Source organism: Zootermopsis nevadensis, unplaced genomic scaffold (assembly GCF_977971745.1).
Source record: "Zootermopsis nevadensis isolate Lab colony 2312 unplaced genomic scaffold, Znev_1.0 Znev_ptg000023l, whole genome shotgun sequence".
In the NCBI taxonomy this organism is placed as follows: Eukaryota; Metazoa; Arthropoda; class Insecta; order Blattodea; family Termopsidae; genus Zootermopsis; species Zootermopsis nevadensis.
Window position 1 is genome coordinate 7,250,458 of NW_028259155.1, and position 17,973 is coordinate 7,268,430.

Sequence of the window (17,973 nt, forward strand, 5' to 3'; positions counted from 1 at the left end):
ACTTCTTGTAATCTTCGCATTAGCAGCGAGTTCGTAAGTAATAATATACAGCATGTCCAAGAAATTCCAAGCTTTTAGTAATAGTCTGTAACATGAACATTTATATTCATTAGATGGTAAAGTTGCGTCATATTGTGATATAATAAGTATATATTAAATCTTGTCCGTCTAATCACAATAAATTCTTATTAATATTAAAATATTACAATAATTAACATTTAAAATATTAAATGATGTTCTTTATCGAAATATTCGATTTACATTAGACCATCATTTTTCATGTTTCACGACTTGTTTCAGTTCCTAAAAGAACCATCCTCAGGTGTATATAATTATATAAAGCTTCAAAACGATAAATAATTCAAATACAATTTTCATACATTATGCTAGCGTGCATTTTTATTAGATTTTCACCAGATATCAAACGATGTTCTTTAATATTTTAAATGTTAATTATTGTAATATTTTAATATTTAATAAGAATTTATTGTGATTAGACGGACAAGATTTAATATACACATTTATATTGTTCGTTGTTTTCTTCATCTTAGGAGACATTTAGAGATTGAATGCGTTTTGCAAGTACGTTAGTTGTGTCTGCGTGAAACAATTCTGTCCCGTCATTCCTGAGCTTTCGAAGCTGTCACTGTTCTTAACTTATCGACACTAAGAATGTTGCGTTTCTGTAGAATGGTAACCACGGAACTAGCTGTTTATTAAACACCAGTATTTACGTGATACTTGCATAGAGCTGTATCTGTTCTGAAGAATGCCTTCTACGATATGCGTCGTGTAGTCTGGTAGTTTATCGACGTTTCAGAGATCCTTACTGCCTCCATCATCAGAGTGACCTGATATATAAATATAATAAATTGTGTTGTTATCAAATTGGTATTATTGTCTGTATGTTATGTCGAGTACATCAAATTTATCCTTGACTAAAAACGTATCGATTTCTTGCAGGCATGTCTCCTGGTACACGTAATGCATTACGTCGTCTCTTTATGTAATTACACTAACTGATTCATTATATTTGCTTATTCGCAATGATAAATGACATCCATTTATGTACCGCAATTTGAATTTGCAAGATTTATTTTTGGTTTTATGGTAACAAAGTTGATTTTGAAGATTTCTGTCTTCTGGATTGTTGCGCTGTGTAGTCTGGTCGATGTTAATGAATATTCATCGCCCTGATGACGGAGGCAGTATGACCTCTGAAACGTTGGTAAACATCGACCAGACTACACGGCGCAACAACCCAGAAGACAGAAATCTTCATACTCATCGCCCTGATGATGGAGGCAGTATGACCTCTGAAACGTTGGTTAACATCGACCAGACTACATAGCGCAACAACCCAGAAGACAGAAATCTTCATACTCACCGCTGTGAGAACCTCAAGTCTTACAAAGTTTATTTTACTCGTCTGATCTTGGAGACTATTAATTTGTTGTAGTAGTTGGGCTTTTGTGACAAGTACAAAGCATATAATAAACTGATGACATGTACAGTAGATGATAAAGTATGTAACATTATGCCAGAACCTTTTGAAAGAAACTCTGTGACATTACCTTCTTCATCATGCGTTTTACACACAGAGTATTTATGGATGTTGTGCGATTATCAGAATAAACAGCAATTATTTTCTTAAGTAGTCATAATCAGTTGATATTTGTAATGTAGACTGTTTTAAGTCAGAATGGAGCGAGTTGGTGGTATCTGCAGCGTTCATGAATGCGATTATCTTGAGTAAATATGTTTGGCCTGTTTATTACAACGAAAAACTTGTAACTGCTTGGACACACAGTTCTCCTTGCATGATATTGTCTTAAAAATGCAGATATTATATGCGAGGATTCTTGTCTTCAGAGGACATTTTTCAGTAAGCGTCCTTTGATTTCTTTGTGCCCTGACGTCTCGCATTTTATAAGAGTGATTTAATCTGATACTGTATGAATATACATGCAAACAGTCGCGTTCAAAATGTTATTGCAATCCGTCATTTCCAGGTGACAAATGCCAGTTGTACGTAATCGTTAAAATTACATATACTGCAAGAGGGACATAACGCACTCATTTTATGTTTTCACAAGAAATGTTTTTTGACGTCAATTACAAGTGGCTACCTATGATGCAGTTTGACCCAGAAGGTCACTTCTGCCAACAAAATATCGTGTCATTATGCTCCGGAGCTAGTTTAATCCAATATTAATTATCAAAACATTGATGTTCCTATTTCGTTTAATATTGAACGTTTTCAAGGTGGACTTTTACTGTTGACGCCTGTACTTTTATGTTCTGTGTACTTGAAAGATGCATTCGACGTTTCGGAGAAACGCGCTACTTCCTTTCCCTGTTGTGTAGAATGCACAACAATATTACACGATGGACTGTAGAAGATGATTCTGATATTACGGATGAGCCTACAGCTTCAATCTTGTGGGTAGACGTTTTTACAAAATGTAAGACTTGACAACTCAGAAGACTACGTGCCGATTTATTAGGATACCGTCAGCTCTTATATCGGGTTTCCGGAATACAGTCACACAAACCTCATACATTTTGTGTTTCAGTCATCGGGGCCCCATATGCAATATTCTGTATTCTGCTTTTTCTAAAATAAACATATGTAATATAAAATCGAGGCAAAATCAGTATGCTAATGTTTACGTTTCTTATTTCGTCTCGTCTTGAGACGTTTTACCGTAAAATGTTATCTTAACAAATGCACACGTCTTTATTGATCCAGAATATAGCCTTCTTACGGTGGCTACGAATAAATATAAGACTTTTTACGAAAAGAACTGAAAATGGGTGGTCTTCGGGACTTGGGTCTTTGGGGTCTTGACAATTGGGTGCTGGTCTAAGAGAGTAACAGTTTTTCTCTGCCTAAAATTCTAAGCGTTCTTCTGTGGTACTACGGTGAATATGGACAAAACTTCATGATGATCTTTTGACACTACCATGTTCCCAGAAATTTTACGTGTCGATAATCTAAAGAAAAGAAAGTTGTATTTGGAAAATTGAAGAACGTCTTGTGTTTTGGGTCACAGGTTTGACGTTTATTTTCTTGAGAAATGTTAAGAATTGTCTGTGTTTGAGTTACTTTATTGATTGTACTTTTCAACTAATCTAGTCACCTGCCAATAAAATATCCCTACTATCACAATTTTTCTATGTGGATTTAATCTCAGAAGTTGGTTTTGTAACGAACCTGACATTTCTATATACCAATCACGAGAAAAATCATGTTTATTGACGACCTCTATTGGCCATTATAATTGCCAAGTAGTTAAACTCTCTGACTTTCATTCATGAGCTATTCCATTCGATTGAACAGAAAATTTCTTGGTTTTCGTCAGTCGCTTAACAAATGCGGCCTGAGTTTAAACCGTAACTGGGTTCGATCTCAGGGCTGCTACTACAGGAAACTTTGTGACCATGGGCATCCGACCGCCCGAAGATGGCAGTAAATCCAGCTTTGGATACGTCGAATTCAATAAATGCACGTTAGAAAATTTTCCGTCTCCAAGTTAATTTTCTCATCATGAATGAACAATTTTAATAAAACTCTGAGAACGTTTACAGCGCCCATTGTGTTAAAGCAAATGAAGAATTGGTATTCTATATTTCTTTTGCGATGGGACCAATTGCATAATTGGGAACTCTATAATTCATAGTCTTTACGAAATATTAGGTGACGACCCTTAAGGGAAGAACCAATTGTAAGAATTAGGATAATAAAGGAAGATATTATTAAAATTGGTCGTAAGGAAATAACGTATGAGTGTATGAAGATATCCGCTGGGGGACACTTGCTAAAACTGTAGCGAACGTTTGGGAATTTCTCTTTCCTCGATAAGAATTATGCGCAATGGAGTTATAAATTCTTTGCACTACGTGTCTGAACTCACAGTATCAATGTCTGTGTGTCTGTCAGCCGGAAAGTTTTATATGATCAACAAATTACTGGCTATTCATGAAGTTCGATATGAATGGTCTACACTGAAAGTTGAGCGAAATTAATTTTGTCCTGTTCAGTTCAGTAGAATGCGTACGTTATATTCAGCTAAATTAGTGCTTTATAAAATTTTCAGAATTATTTCATCGTACAATAAATTACGTGTTCTGCATGATATAAAAAGTTGAGCGTAGTAAAATGGACAGCTTATATTTGAAACATTCTGTGATATGATTTATATTTAACGAAATAAAAGGAAAATAATTCATGCTTGTGTGCAGTGAGGGTCTTTACTGTTAATTATCTTTGTCAACAACAGTATATGTGGCTGTATTAAGTGCATTTTAATTATTTTTTATTACTCACTTTTCAATCAGTGGATTTAAATATAAAATAAGTGTGTATCAAGGTACAAAATTTCTAAGAACACATATGGAAAACTTGTCTTATGTACCTCACCTTTCTTCACTTGTTGGAAATTATTTTCCATGGCTGAACGAGAATGGCTTTAATTATACAGCTCTGGCGTCGGAATTGTCATGTTACCCAGTGTCTGGATAGTCTTTTGGGCTGACCGCAGCAGAATAGTAGCGAATATTTATGTAGATCCAAGCGCATCTTTGCTTTCTACGTGTATTTGCTCTAATCATGTTTTCAGCTTAGCTTCCGTATAGAGTCACAGTTCAAGGTTTAGGCTTTCACAAGCAGATCCTTATTTTGTCATTTCCTCGTATTTGACTAAACTACCTGCTTAAGTAATTAATTGTCTGATTGGCAGACAGAGGGACTGGCTGACTGAGAAAGTGATGGACTGGCCGAGTAGCTAGCAGAGTGAGGTTTTATCTGAAACGCTTAACGTAGTGAAAATCTCTGCCAATGGAAACTGTGCATAGAGATGTATTACTAAATTGTAGAATTGCTAAGTAATAGACAGTTCTTGTTAGAGTCGTACGTAATACACACCGAAGCTTATGTAAATAATGCTTAAAATCTAGTTTCTACCACAGAGAAAAGATTACACACACATAATTATTATTACATTGTTAGTACCGTTTAAAGAAATAATCGCTATTTGCTCTGAGAATTATGCGGTACCCTGAATACAGTCTGTGGACAACGCAGAGTCATAGAGGGCTTTAATGTGTTAAATGATTTGAAGGAGAGTAGATATTAGATTTCTTCTTTTCCAGTGCTTCTGTTTGTTATTGAGTCCGATGGTTGTTTTGAAAAGCAGACCGGCGAGGAACCAAAGACGATGAGCCATTGGCCGCCTTCATTTATACTTGCCTGCTGTAGTGGCACTCATGTGTCCGGTGCTAGCAGGCATTAAGCACACGAAACCCTTCGTGACCAATTTGATTGTCCTGAACTGGTCAGCCACTCGGAAACCTTACGGCACGATTAAGTTTCTGCGAGATTTCCAATAACTCTGAGTTATATATTTACGGAATCACAATAACTATAGATTGTATTAAATTAAGTTGAAAAAAGAGGTTTATGTTATAAATGCGACTAACGAAACGCGTATTAATCAGGCTGAACTGTGTAACATTCTACCGAATGCGATAATGGAGGGATATGTGTGTTGTGCATAACACATTTTTATTTAACTCAGAAATTGTAAATTACAGCATGCACAGGTTTGTGTTTCATTTTCTAAGATACGTATAGCCGAAGACCATATCTCCAGACGCATTGCCTTGGTATGTAAATTATACAGCACTAACGCAGTAATATTTGAACGAACTTCATGGTAAAGGTACTTCTGATATGCGTCCAAATAACATATTATGTAGCAGGGCTGCTATTTGTTTGTTGTTCTGCGTTCAGTGGGTTGGGAGAGGATTGGGGTGAAGGGAAAGACTGAGGATAGGGGATGAAGAAATCTTTCCAGATTGAATTTGAATTGGCCAGTCCCTCGTGCCATTACTACAATTTTGTGTGTTCATACGCGTCACCTGTTTGCTACCTGCTCTGTAAGGTGGAAGAAAGTTTCTCGGGGCCGATAGCTGCAGTTTCAGACAGGAAGGATTGGAACGTGTTGCTGTTTCAGGCAGTTCTGCATGTCAAAGGATAATCGGGCAACTGTGTGTGTGTGTGCGCGCAGAACCTGTCGCTTTGTGGAAAGCTTCGAAACAAGCTTGTTACAGTGATTTTGATTTGCTAAGCGACAACCACGTTAAAAACCAATTTAAGAGAGTTCAGCTCTATGGACTGACCGCGGAGGTTGGGCCGTGTACGTGGGAAAGTGATATCAATAACGTTTAAAGTGTATTACTAATACGAAATAGATCGCTTAGGTTGTTATGAAACAGAGGAACAGACGAACGAAACGAAGGTAATGGATGAAATGCGAAAAATCAGGCTCGTCGTCGGTTGGTTGGTGTCATGTCGCATGACGTCCTGAGACTGGTCTTCGGCATTGAATCTTTTGTCGGTGTTGGGGCGATAGGATTCTTGGATTTTGGCGTCCGTTTTCCATCCAGCATCGTGTCGAACTTAACAGGAGCAAACATTTTGTGTTCACGAGCAGATCGTGTGTTCGTGAAGCATTTATCAATGCGTATACCGATAAGGAAGGAACGAATATGAGCAATACCCTCATTGGTATTAACATTTCTGGAGAAAGGGCATGCTAATCTATTAGCGCTTTTCGAGGGGCGACGCGGATGAAATTAGGTCGATTTCAAGCGGTACATTAGGTGCAACAACGAGATATGGCTACAGGAATTCAATATTGACATTCAATCCATTGTCCCAGTGCAAGAAGTGTTCGAATGTAGTAGTTAACCGGAACGTTCTGTACGAGGTGCGATCGGAAAGTTTCCAGACTGCGCGTATAAAAACCCGTACACTTATCTCAGGTATTAAATTCATCCATCACTCTCAAAGTAGTTCCCCTGGGAGTGAACACAACGATCCCAGCGCCGCTGCCAAGCCTGCAAGCATCCCTGGAAATCTTTCTTTGTCAGCCTGTCAAGCACCATTTGCGATTCTGCCTGAATCTCTTCTATCATCTCAAATCTCCTTCCCTTTAGCTGAATTTTCATCTTTGGGAAGAGGAAGAAGTCACACGGCGAATAAGGAGGGTGCAGGATGACGGCCATGGTGTTTGAGGCCAAAAACTGCCGAACTTTGAGGGCGGTGTGCGCTGGCGCGTTGTCATGATGCGTCGCATGTGGAGTTCTTCCTTTAGAATCATCTGACAGGTCCCATAACCTATCCCAACAATGTCGCACAAGTCGTTGATGGTACGACGTCGATCTTCGTGAATGGCCTGCCGAATCTTCGTAACATTTTCGGGCATTGTGCTCGAAGATGGTCGTCCAGAACGCTCGTCATCATCGACAGAGGTTCGGCCATTTTTAAAACGTGAATTCCACACAAATGTTTGTGCACGACCCATTGCGGACTCCCCAAATGCTTGCTTTAGCATTTCATAGGTTTCCGTAGCCGTTTTGGCGAGTCTTTGACAAAATTTGATGCACACGCCATTCCGAAATCGCAGGAGGGTCGGTGTAATGCACTACCAAAACGCCCGAAACTAAGAAACAAATGCTAATTCGATGATGCCGGCTGGCACACTGATTCACTATGAATGTAGGCCGCACCCCCTAGCGGCAGAGGCTCGTAGTACATCCGGTTCGCAGTCTAGAAACTTTCCGATCGCACCTCGTATTACGGTAAATGAATTCTGCCCTTTTGTAATTATAAAACGTGAATGAATCGTAACTTAGTTCACTTCTTGATGACTCAACTCTGTTTTGCTGTTTCCTATCAGAACGTTTCCTGTTAACATACGAGAAGCTCGTACTGCATCTGGTTCGCCCTCTATTGACACAGTCTAGAAACTTTCCGATCGCACCTCGTAATTTCAAATTTAAGTGCTGAGTACCAAATATGGGAATAAGGCACCGATATTCGGCACTGCCTTGCTGAATATATTCTTACTACGAAAAAGTTTCTAGTGAGTGAAGATAAAGTGTTTCAGAAAATTTAATTAGAATATATTGGACAGTTATCAGCGAATAATCGTCTAGAATCTGTTACTGCAGCTAAGAGAATTATGACAATTAAACAGCTCCCATTGATTTGTGTATATCATATTTACTTCAATTATTCTCTTTTTTGTATTAAGAGTTTCTAGGATTTAATAAAATACGATTTTATTAAACTGTCGTGTGAAAAATGTATTCTTTAAAATTCTCGACTCTACCCTTAATTCAATCATAATGCTCCTAATACAGGAAATTCGCCCTTAAACTTTCTTGTATATTCTGTCCCTCCGACATATTTTATCTAAAAAAATCATATCCCTTCATTTCCAGTTCAATCAAGAAGACATCCCCATAAGCTGCACACACCATCTTACGTAGAAAAAAATTATAAAATACATCCAAATACTTTTCTTAGCAGGTTTTAGTCGTCAACCAAGCTAATGGATGTATCATACAATTCTTTTAATGCAAGATGGGCAAACACCTATTCATGTAAGAACATTTCTAAAGAGAAATGTCTACTTGTGTCGTTTTGATTCACGCTTGATAAATCTGTCAAGTTGTCGATCTTGAAATGTCACCAGTTTTATTCGCCAGTGAAACTTAATATCATCCACTCTCATTCTGCGCCTCAGTTAAAAATCTGTGTAATGGTAGGAGACAGCTGGTTCTAATTAGGATGTTTGTATTTGTCTTTGTCATGTGATCCAATGAGTTGCAACATGGTCAGATGTTATTATAGACGCTTCAGAGTCAGTATAATCTGTAAAGTGTCTCAAATTTTGTGTTCTGTGCTTGGAACTGTAAATGTTCTCAGTATAAGAATACTACGTAAGTCGGAAAAAACACTTTTATGATAATGATTTATTATTAATGTTATTGATAAATTGGTGTGTTTATATATATTGTTCTATGTGTTGTAAACAAGGGAGAAAAATAATAGTTTCACAGTGTGTGTGTGAAACGGTCCTTCACGTTTCAAAAGATTTAGCAAGTCCAAGGAGCGTAGACGTTGTAAAGCTCAGCTGGTGAATAATTTCGTCTTTCATATAACCTGAAAGTTCCTTCACCTTGTGACTCCAGTCTACACCATCAGGCCCTGTCTTAATATTTAAAAATTAAAAAAGAAAATGTTAGGTTGGTTATTAAAAACTCTAAGCACGCTGGCCTCAGTTTAATAATCTCTTATTTTTAATTTTGAAATGAATGGACGTACCAAATTATTCTTTCAAAGTTCTAAAGCGTTTATAGCAATAAATAGTGAAGGAATGTTGCTCTGAATTTGATACTTGTGTGGTAAACTAATTTCATAAACTTTACAGCCATTAACAGGATTTTTAATTGAGACAATTTAAACAACACCTTGTTCTGTGGTTGAAATAAACTTAAGACTTTATAAACAGTGCTTATTAAATGAAATAGGCCCGTGGGCTTATTTGATGTATGAAATTGTTAAGTGTGAAGAGATAAGATAAACTAATTATATGTCTTAATTTTAATGTATCATTATAATTAAAACTTACTTACAAAGGTCACATCTCTTTAGAACATGTGTTGAACGTTGCATCGTTTGAGGAGTAAATAAAATGTCATATATATGTAAATGGTGCTTGCTGCCTCCATTATCAGGGCGTTTTATTGTTATAGTCCGCATATATACATATTTGTATGATACATTTCCAGTTTCCAGTGGTCTGAACTACTTCTATTTCTTCGTCGTATTATGTATCAAATTAGCATTTTCACAATCGTACGTTCAATTGAGACGATCTCTCTCTCTCGTAATGTACCGTTGACTTTATCTGGTTTGTTGGTATAACCATTTCAGTGGTTTCTGTTAGTTGAAAATCTTCCAGGACGTTACAAACGGCATGGAATTTCAAATTAATTGGATCGCTTTTCGACCTGGTGATTTATAGATTTCGTGTGAACGAGAATCTTCCTACGGCGATGCTAGTACCAACCAATCCATGAGCCGGGATAGCTCAGTCAGTATAGTGACTAGCTACGGGCTGGACGACCGGGGTTCGATCCCCGACGGGGGAAGAGGATTTTTCCTCTAGCCTCTGCGTCCAGACCGGCTCTGGGGCCCACCCAGCCTCCTCTACAATGGGTACCGGGGTTCTTTCCCGGGGGTTAAGCCGGCCGGGGCGTGATGCTGACCACTCACCTCCATCTAGTGCCGATGTCAAGGAAGAGAGGAGCTATACCTCCACTCCCCCCAAACGCTTACATGGTGTATAGTGGGACAAACTTTACTTTACTGTACGTAGTTACTCGGTAGTGATGCTCTTCTTGGTAACTCTAAATCACCAGTAAGCGAAGATCGGTGAAAGCTACGTTCACAAATGACTGAGAAATTGATCGTTTATGAATTTTTAGAATAGAGAGTATTCCAGAATAATGTTACCACATTCTTTTTGATTATTTTGTATTTTATTTATAGCTCATTAATAGCAGAATACTGTAGTGGTCATCAAACATGTTAGTAGTGTCACTGTGATAAAGCAAACAATAAGCTTCTAGCTGTGTATTGCAATTCTGCTTACGTAAAATTACTTTCAATAAAGATTTTTGCAGTGTGGTAGTATTATCCCGAGACAACATCCTGTTTCAACTGTTGATGTTATGCAACATTGAATTTTGCATGGCAGCGAATCGGACGTAAAGGAGGTGTGAGTATTCGGGCATTACTTTGAGTTATTTTATAATTGTCCTAATAAACACACAAATTACAATTATGACCCCAATGGATTTAATAATAAGGACTTTTGTCGTACATTTCAGTGGTCGCTTCAGCTAATATTGTTGTATTATCTGCTATGTGTACTACATTATTAAGAACGGTCAGTTTGCTAGAAAACAGTCGAATTCCTGATTGTATATGTGGCCCTATGTTATTGAAATTGGCACATTTTACGTGATCTAGCCTCCACAGTATTAAGGCTCATACTCGGTTACACTATTAAATACACTACTGACATTATATACAAGAGAAATTGGCGTGTAATAAGGTTTAGTCTAGGTTAGTAACAATACTTAAATACAAAATAGAGTAATATCCTGTTCTGTGCCCTTCGTTTTATTCCAGTGTCAGTTATGACTCCTTAGAAAGCTAATATTTACTCGGCGAATAAAGAAATTCCTCGCATGTTGTGGCTCTGTTAAGCTACCAGAGATGAGTTCTATTCCGGACAAGCAACCAAAGATGGACAGGAACTTGACTTCCGGCAGTCAATCCGGTTAGTATGCAAAGAAAGGGGCTTAAGTTAGGTTTTGCCTTTGATAGTACCTTTCTAAATCAAAAGTTATAACTATAATATATTGGAAATTTGTTAGATTTATATTTTAGGATTGTAGCGTAACGTAGATACTATGCGGGCTTGTGTCTGGCCAGCGACAGGCTGGAGCCTGGGACGTGCTTTTGACAATGGGACCTCAGTCGAATTTCTTACTGCGCCCGGGGGATGAGTAATCCTTACCCCGTGCCAGAGGTACGTTGGCTTACCTAGGAAATGACTTTATGGTCAGCAAAGGGGTAGAGCTTCTTGAATTTAAAGGGTTTTGGGAGGAACGCGGCACCCTCGTGTCGCAGAAGAGATTTCCAAAGAGACTCATTCCCTACGGTTAAACCTGTACTTCTTATGCTCTGTTACAGAGCAACAACCACGGACCGGCGATATCAGTGTAGACGATTTTGAACCCCTGAGTTGATAGGAAAAGGAGGTAAGTGCAGCTTTCTGTTAATTCTGAGACGATTTTTCTGCTTATAGAACGCGAACCTGATTACCCGAACTTTCATGGACAGATTAGCAGTAGTAGTAGTAGTAGTAGTAGTAGTATCAGCAGAAGCAAGGAAAGTGGAGCCCATCCCCAGTTTTCAATCAGTCACAACTTTTATAGGCACGTGACTACAGAATATTTAAAGATACTGAACATCAGTTACAAAATATTTCACTATATAAAAATTGCAATTATTAACAACTGTCTGAGCACAACCTTCTTTCTCCACTCAGATCCCTGTCGCTATCAAAGTTCCGAGGACCACGGAATTAACAACGCATCTTAATCATCTGCGATATTTCCTTGTTTCTAGAAGCGGCAGATAATTTAAAATAACTCACGATTTATTCATCCCTTCTGTAAGACAATGGAAATGTATCAGCAACAAAACTGATTTCTTTTTACGTTTTTCTCTGATGGCTGACAAGTTATTGAACGCCTTCCTAGCAAAGTACATTGGCTAATCGGAGCTGTTACTAATGCTTCCTCGTTGTCATCACATCTCCTTACTGATCCTCTATGTGACGCTAGGTCTACTTCATAACAGGGTAGAAGAATTCTTAACATCGACGGAACCGCAATGAATCTTTTGCCATCTCCGCGGACTTTTACAAACGCAATTCTTAAGCAGCAGACAATGAGGAGACGAGCATCTCACCGCTACCTCCGGGCACTGCAACTCAATCGAGAGTGAAATTTGCGTTTAGAGGGTGACAGGACAACATTCTGAAGTGTAGTTTCTCGGTATGTTGTTCTTTACACGCGCCAATTTACACTGTTTTGAGAGTGTTCGTATTGTTTCGACATTATATGGTCATCATCAGGTTCAGCCATCGCACCTACTCGGTGTAAACAAGTCTTACCGTAATTACATTGTTTTGTCCACAATCAGAATTAAAGTAACGGTAACAGCTCGATGTGTCTTGTTTCCTTTTGGTGTTTGTTACGTGCTCTTGCTGAGTGTAACACTGCTGACTGTCCCGCCACCACCATTTTAATGCATGAGTGATATATCTAGTTATTTTCAAACTAGGCCTAATTTAACTGCTTTAACAAACTGAGAATTATGTAGAGCCTGTTCTGACTTAGATAATTTTCAACCTATGGCCTATAAAAGTTTATTTGTGGGTAGATTCAAATCAAGATGGCAAGTAATGAATTCGGGCATTGAGCTCGTGTGACTTGGTCAATCAACCCTTCGAAGAGATTTAGCACAGAAGTATTATAACAGGAAAAGTTTAATTATGGAATACCTGTAATAAGATTAACTAAAGTTTGATTATGTTACTCTCAATTAGTAGGGCTATTCATATCCCTTACTTGAAATTATGTGCTCCAATAATTAGAAACTACAAAACCTTTCGCACTTACAGCAAGTGATTCTAGTGTTTTTTTAAACTGACTACAGAATATACTGAAAAATTCTTTTTCACTCAAGAAGTTTAGGCGCTGCATATAAATTGTACTGAATCCTAATCTGTATGAGGAGATTGTTTTCTACGTGAGAACCGTTTGTTGAAAGGGCGTCAATTAGTAACACATGAAACTTTACAGGCTTCGGGAAGGTTCACTTGGTTAAGCAGATTAGAGGCTTGAATGTGGGACAATATTACGCGATGAAGACAATGAAAATGAAGAAAATCACTGCCGACAGAGGATCTTTGTGGCACACGATGACGGAGTGCCGCGTGTCAGCGGAGGTAGGCGACAGCACGTTCTTGGTTAAGTCGCACTACACCTTCCAGACGGAATCTGATCTGAACCTTGTGATGGGTGAGTACATAAAGAACTGCTCTCATATTCGGGACAGAACCGCGACTGGGTGTTTGGGTCCTGAATCGCAAGGAACTGAAGTCTGTAACTACGTTTAGAGCTACACTTTAAATTTACATTTTGTCGAATTTAATATGCAATACACTACTATTCGCTGACATCTAGTAAGAGTAATGGTCCTTAACCTGTTAACGCGGAAAGTTTAAATACCCCGCATTTACCGCTGTTGTGCTGTGATGGCGGTAGTTTTTTTAAATGTCCATTTAAATTTTGCTGTAAAATACTTTTTTTTATAACTTTTGAACTATATGAGATATAATTATGAATTCTTCACTGAAATCCTCTTTAAAGATGGTTTTGTAATCTTACCTTATAAGATGAGCACCCTGTGTGTGACCAATGGGAGCAAGTGGATCAGAAGTTGAGTTTTGTGTGGTAGTCCTTGGAACAGCCATCCATACACAACCCTGCCTCACACTCACTACACCAATAAGTCGAATCTTTCCTTCTTCCGCGTTTCCTGCACACCACACATTTCCTTTGAGGTTTTGCCTTCCTTCCGGTGGCAGGAATACGCTCCGGAAAATGTCTTTCTGTCAGTCTTTTAGGTGGCGGCTCAATTGTCGGACGGCCGTGTACAGGACGAGGAACACCAGAACCGTGTTTTTCTACGAGGCCTTGGGCTAATGAAAGTCTGAATTTCAAGGTGTCTAAGGTTTTGGTATGTGGAACAGACCGATACATGACCATCGCGTTATGTATCGATACATTCAGCAGTCTCTTGAACAATGTCATGTACCACTTTGTCCCTCGTTTTCGTTCAAGCAAGTACGGCTGGAGCATCTGATCTTTCAGATCAACTCCCAGCATGTGTTTATTGTAGTCAAGAACTACCAGAGGCTTTTTCTCTTCTCGCTTGGCTCTGTTGACAGTCACACACATATCATCTTTGTGGTATGTAGAAATCATCGTGACTCTCTTCTTATCTTGCCACGCGAGAACTGACACATCGCCAGAGTGTTGACCACAGTGCTCTCCTTTCTTCAATTTCATATTCTTCACTGAAGGAGGTACATTCTTCCTGTTGGCACGTAAAGTAACAGATAACAGTAAGCAAAATGAATATCAAGGACCTCTGAAACTTTTAAAAATTTATCCAGTTATTCAGCACCTGAATAACAAGTTTCAAAATTTGTATCTTCCATCCCAGATCATTTCGATAGACGAGTCCTTGACTCTATGGAAAGGTCGTTTGTCTTTACATACCCCTCAAGGCTGCAAAATTTGGAATAAAAACGTATGAACTCTGCGAGTCTAGCTCTGGCTATGTGTGGTCTTTTCTGGTTTATACTGGAAAAGACATGGAACTGACGAATCAGTTTGCGACTGCAGAAACAAACAAAACTGCAGCAATTGTAGTCAAACTGCTAGAACCTCTTCTTGGTCGTGGACACACAGTGTGGATGGACAATTTTTATAATTCAACGGATTTGGCACGTTTCATCAAGTCCAAAAGAACAGACTGTGTTCTCTGCTCGAAATTCATGTACCACTTCTACCAAAGAACTTATAATTTTAGACGCAATTATTCCATCTCTGGGGCAAAGCTTAATGACCTTTGCTATCTCTTGACATCGAATCCTTTCAGGATGACCCCACATGAAGAGGCGGTGACAGTCAATGGAATGGAATGCCACATCGGGGCTCATTATGGGTAAGGAATTGCACATTAACTTTTGGCCCCGCGATAGGGAAATCCTTTTATCAATAAATATCACGTCACCTCGCCATCTTCAGTTTCTACTGTGAATTAACAGCACTCTGGGTCACCAGACACGCATGGGTGGGGGGGGGGGGGGACGAACTTGGCGCAGGATCGTGGCCAGTTTCGGACTTTTGTGTCTTCGGCGTTGGACTTGCGGGTTCTCCTACCAGGGAGTTGGGTTAGTTTGTCGGTCTCCAGAGAGCGCACTGGTGGTGTGTTCTTCTGACAGCGCTCGCAAAATAGGTCCAACGCACTGAGGCTGTGCGATTGTATTCGTACGCTTTCAATTTGGAATGATTTTGCAAAACACTTTCTGGAAGGCATCGTTTAAGTGTCAGGTCCAATGGCGAAGACAGAATATTGAAGTTACTCAGAGTCGCTTGTAAAATGCTCAGCTACAAAACTGGAGCCCCTAAAGAGATCAGAAGTACAATTATGATATTTTTGGGTGCTTTGTAAAATCTTCTGTGTTCAAGGCGGAATGAAAGCATAAACACGAAGTCTTAAATATTTTACAGTATAAATGCGTCTTTCTAGCCGTGCTATAAATTATTGTTCAACTTGAAACTGATGCCGTCAGTCACAGCGACTTCTTTAGACAGAGTAATCCGGAAACTTATCACGGAGGCTTGATCGCAAATTACGTAAACGCACATTACTAAAACCTACGTTTATCCCAGCCGAACGCCATCGTCTGTTCACTTCCCTGAATACAACAATTTTTCCTGTTTGTTCTGAATCAACTTGCTCGTTGCTGAGCGTGAATTTGCATAAGCAAGAAGAAATATCAAATCTGAAACCGGAGACGGTTATCTTGATCGAGGTTTTCCTCGCTTACTTTCTCGTGAGACTCCGAAAAAGCGCCACCTCCATGAACGACTGTCCACTGTTTTATGACTTTTGTTTCTTTGTTCGAAGAATCCCAGGCGATTGCTGACAGGCATAAAGCACAGCACTTCAACGTGAAAACAGGATAAGTTATTGGCAGCGCCTTCCTTTACGTCTGTCTGTCTGTCGTACGTGATGTTCCGGAAAAATTGAAAAGCGATGTTTGTGTCCGTGTCGAAAACCGTGTGAGGTAAACGGTTGTCAAAATGGGCCGCTGTCCAGCCGCCCCCCCCCCCCCCCCATTTAAGAGCCCAACCCACTGGTCGATAAATTCGAAAGTCTTTAACGGGTACTTCATTTTGTAAATCTGATTCCCCGAAAGGACTTTGGAACATTTGGCATATTAAGAATGTGTCGGAGTGAAAATATCAGAGCACATGGCGCCTTCGCCCCCTTTGACCCCTTCGTGTGACGTAGCCCAAGGTCGCTTTAAACTTACACCCAGTTCAATTCCCTGCACTGAACACGGCACAATGATTTTTACAGGACGCCTTACACGTGGTTCAATTGCCTGCCTTCATCTCATGCTCAACCTAATCAGTGGAGCGAAGAGCCGAGGTCGATATACCTGCGCATGCGCCAACTAATCGATGGCAGGAACCATTTCTTTCTCGAGAAGATTCACCACGGAAAATAACTGCTAATTCAGAAAGGACGTGATTTCTTAACATTAAATTACATTGTACCTTCCCTTTACAATCTGATTGATCAGAATTATGGATATTTATTTTTTTGTGGAAGAATGAAACGGTCTAAAGGCGACTTCAATTTCGACAAGGAAAGATCTCCAACCGTTCAGCTCTTCGATTTCTTTAAACTGGATTTCTTTACTTCACATAACGAAACTGATTCTTCTGACGGCGTAGTTAATGTTCCAGAATCCTCTAACATGAACCTGAATATTGACATAGAAATTCACTCATCGTTGAGACTGGCACCAATAAGATTTTCTGATAACTCTCTAACATACATTTGGACGCTCAATGTATTCGTGAGCGGTTATCGCCAGATCCACTTCAGGTGAATCAAGGAACTAAATTCCTTTTGAAAAATTCTATAAATTGCTCTCCGTCTCTTTCAAAAGGCCTAAATTCTACGTCTCAACATTTTATAAGCTACAACGAACATGATTAATACAGAAGATGGCTGTCTTCTGATTTATTGCGCCGTGTAGTCTGGTAGATTGCCACCGACGTTTCAGAGGTCCTTGCTGCCTCCGTCATCAGGGCAATGAATGTGCTAATCGAGCGAAAATGCCCTGGTTTATAGGGACCGGAGAGTAACCGGAGTAGCCTGATCCTAGAAAATGAGAGCAAATCAGGTGTGGGTGGGGACCAATAGGAGAGCGTGGGAGGGTCTAGCTGTGTAGATTTATCGCTCTGATGATGGAGGCAGCATGGACCTCTGAAACGTCGGTGGAAATCTACCAGACTGCACAGCGCAACAACCCAGAAGACGGCAAGGTTGAGACTCACCGCTGTGAAAACCTCAATCCTACAAGATTAATACAGTTTCTTTGCATAAATGTATCTCATTACCGATTGCTTTGTTTGATACAAATTTCTGTATGTAACTAGAATTTAAGCAGAGAGGAAATAAACACAAAACATGTTTACAAAAATTTACATTCCATTTTCATTTGTCAGTTTGAATGTATTCCACGAACAGACTTAAATTCCCGTTATAAGTGCATGCAGTGGCGATGTGTGACCTTTTGAAATGTGTCAGCCATATTGTAGTATTTATATTTATTTTTGTACTGAGTATGCCCGTATTAGATGCAGTGAGATGCACGTGAATAT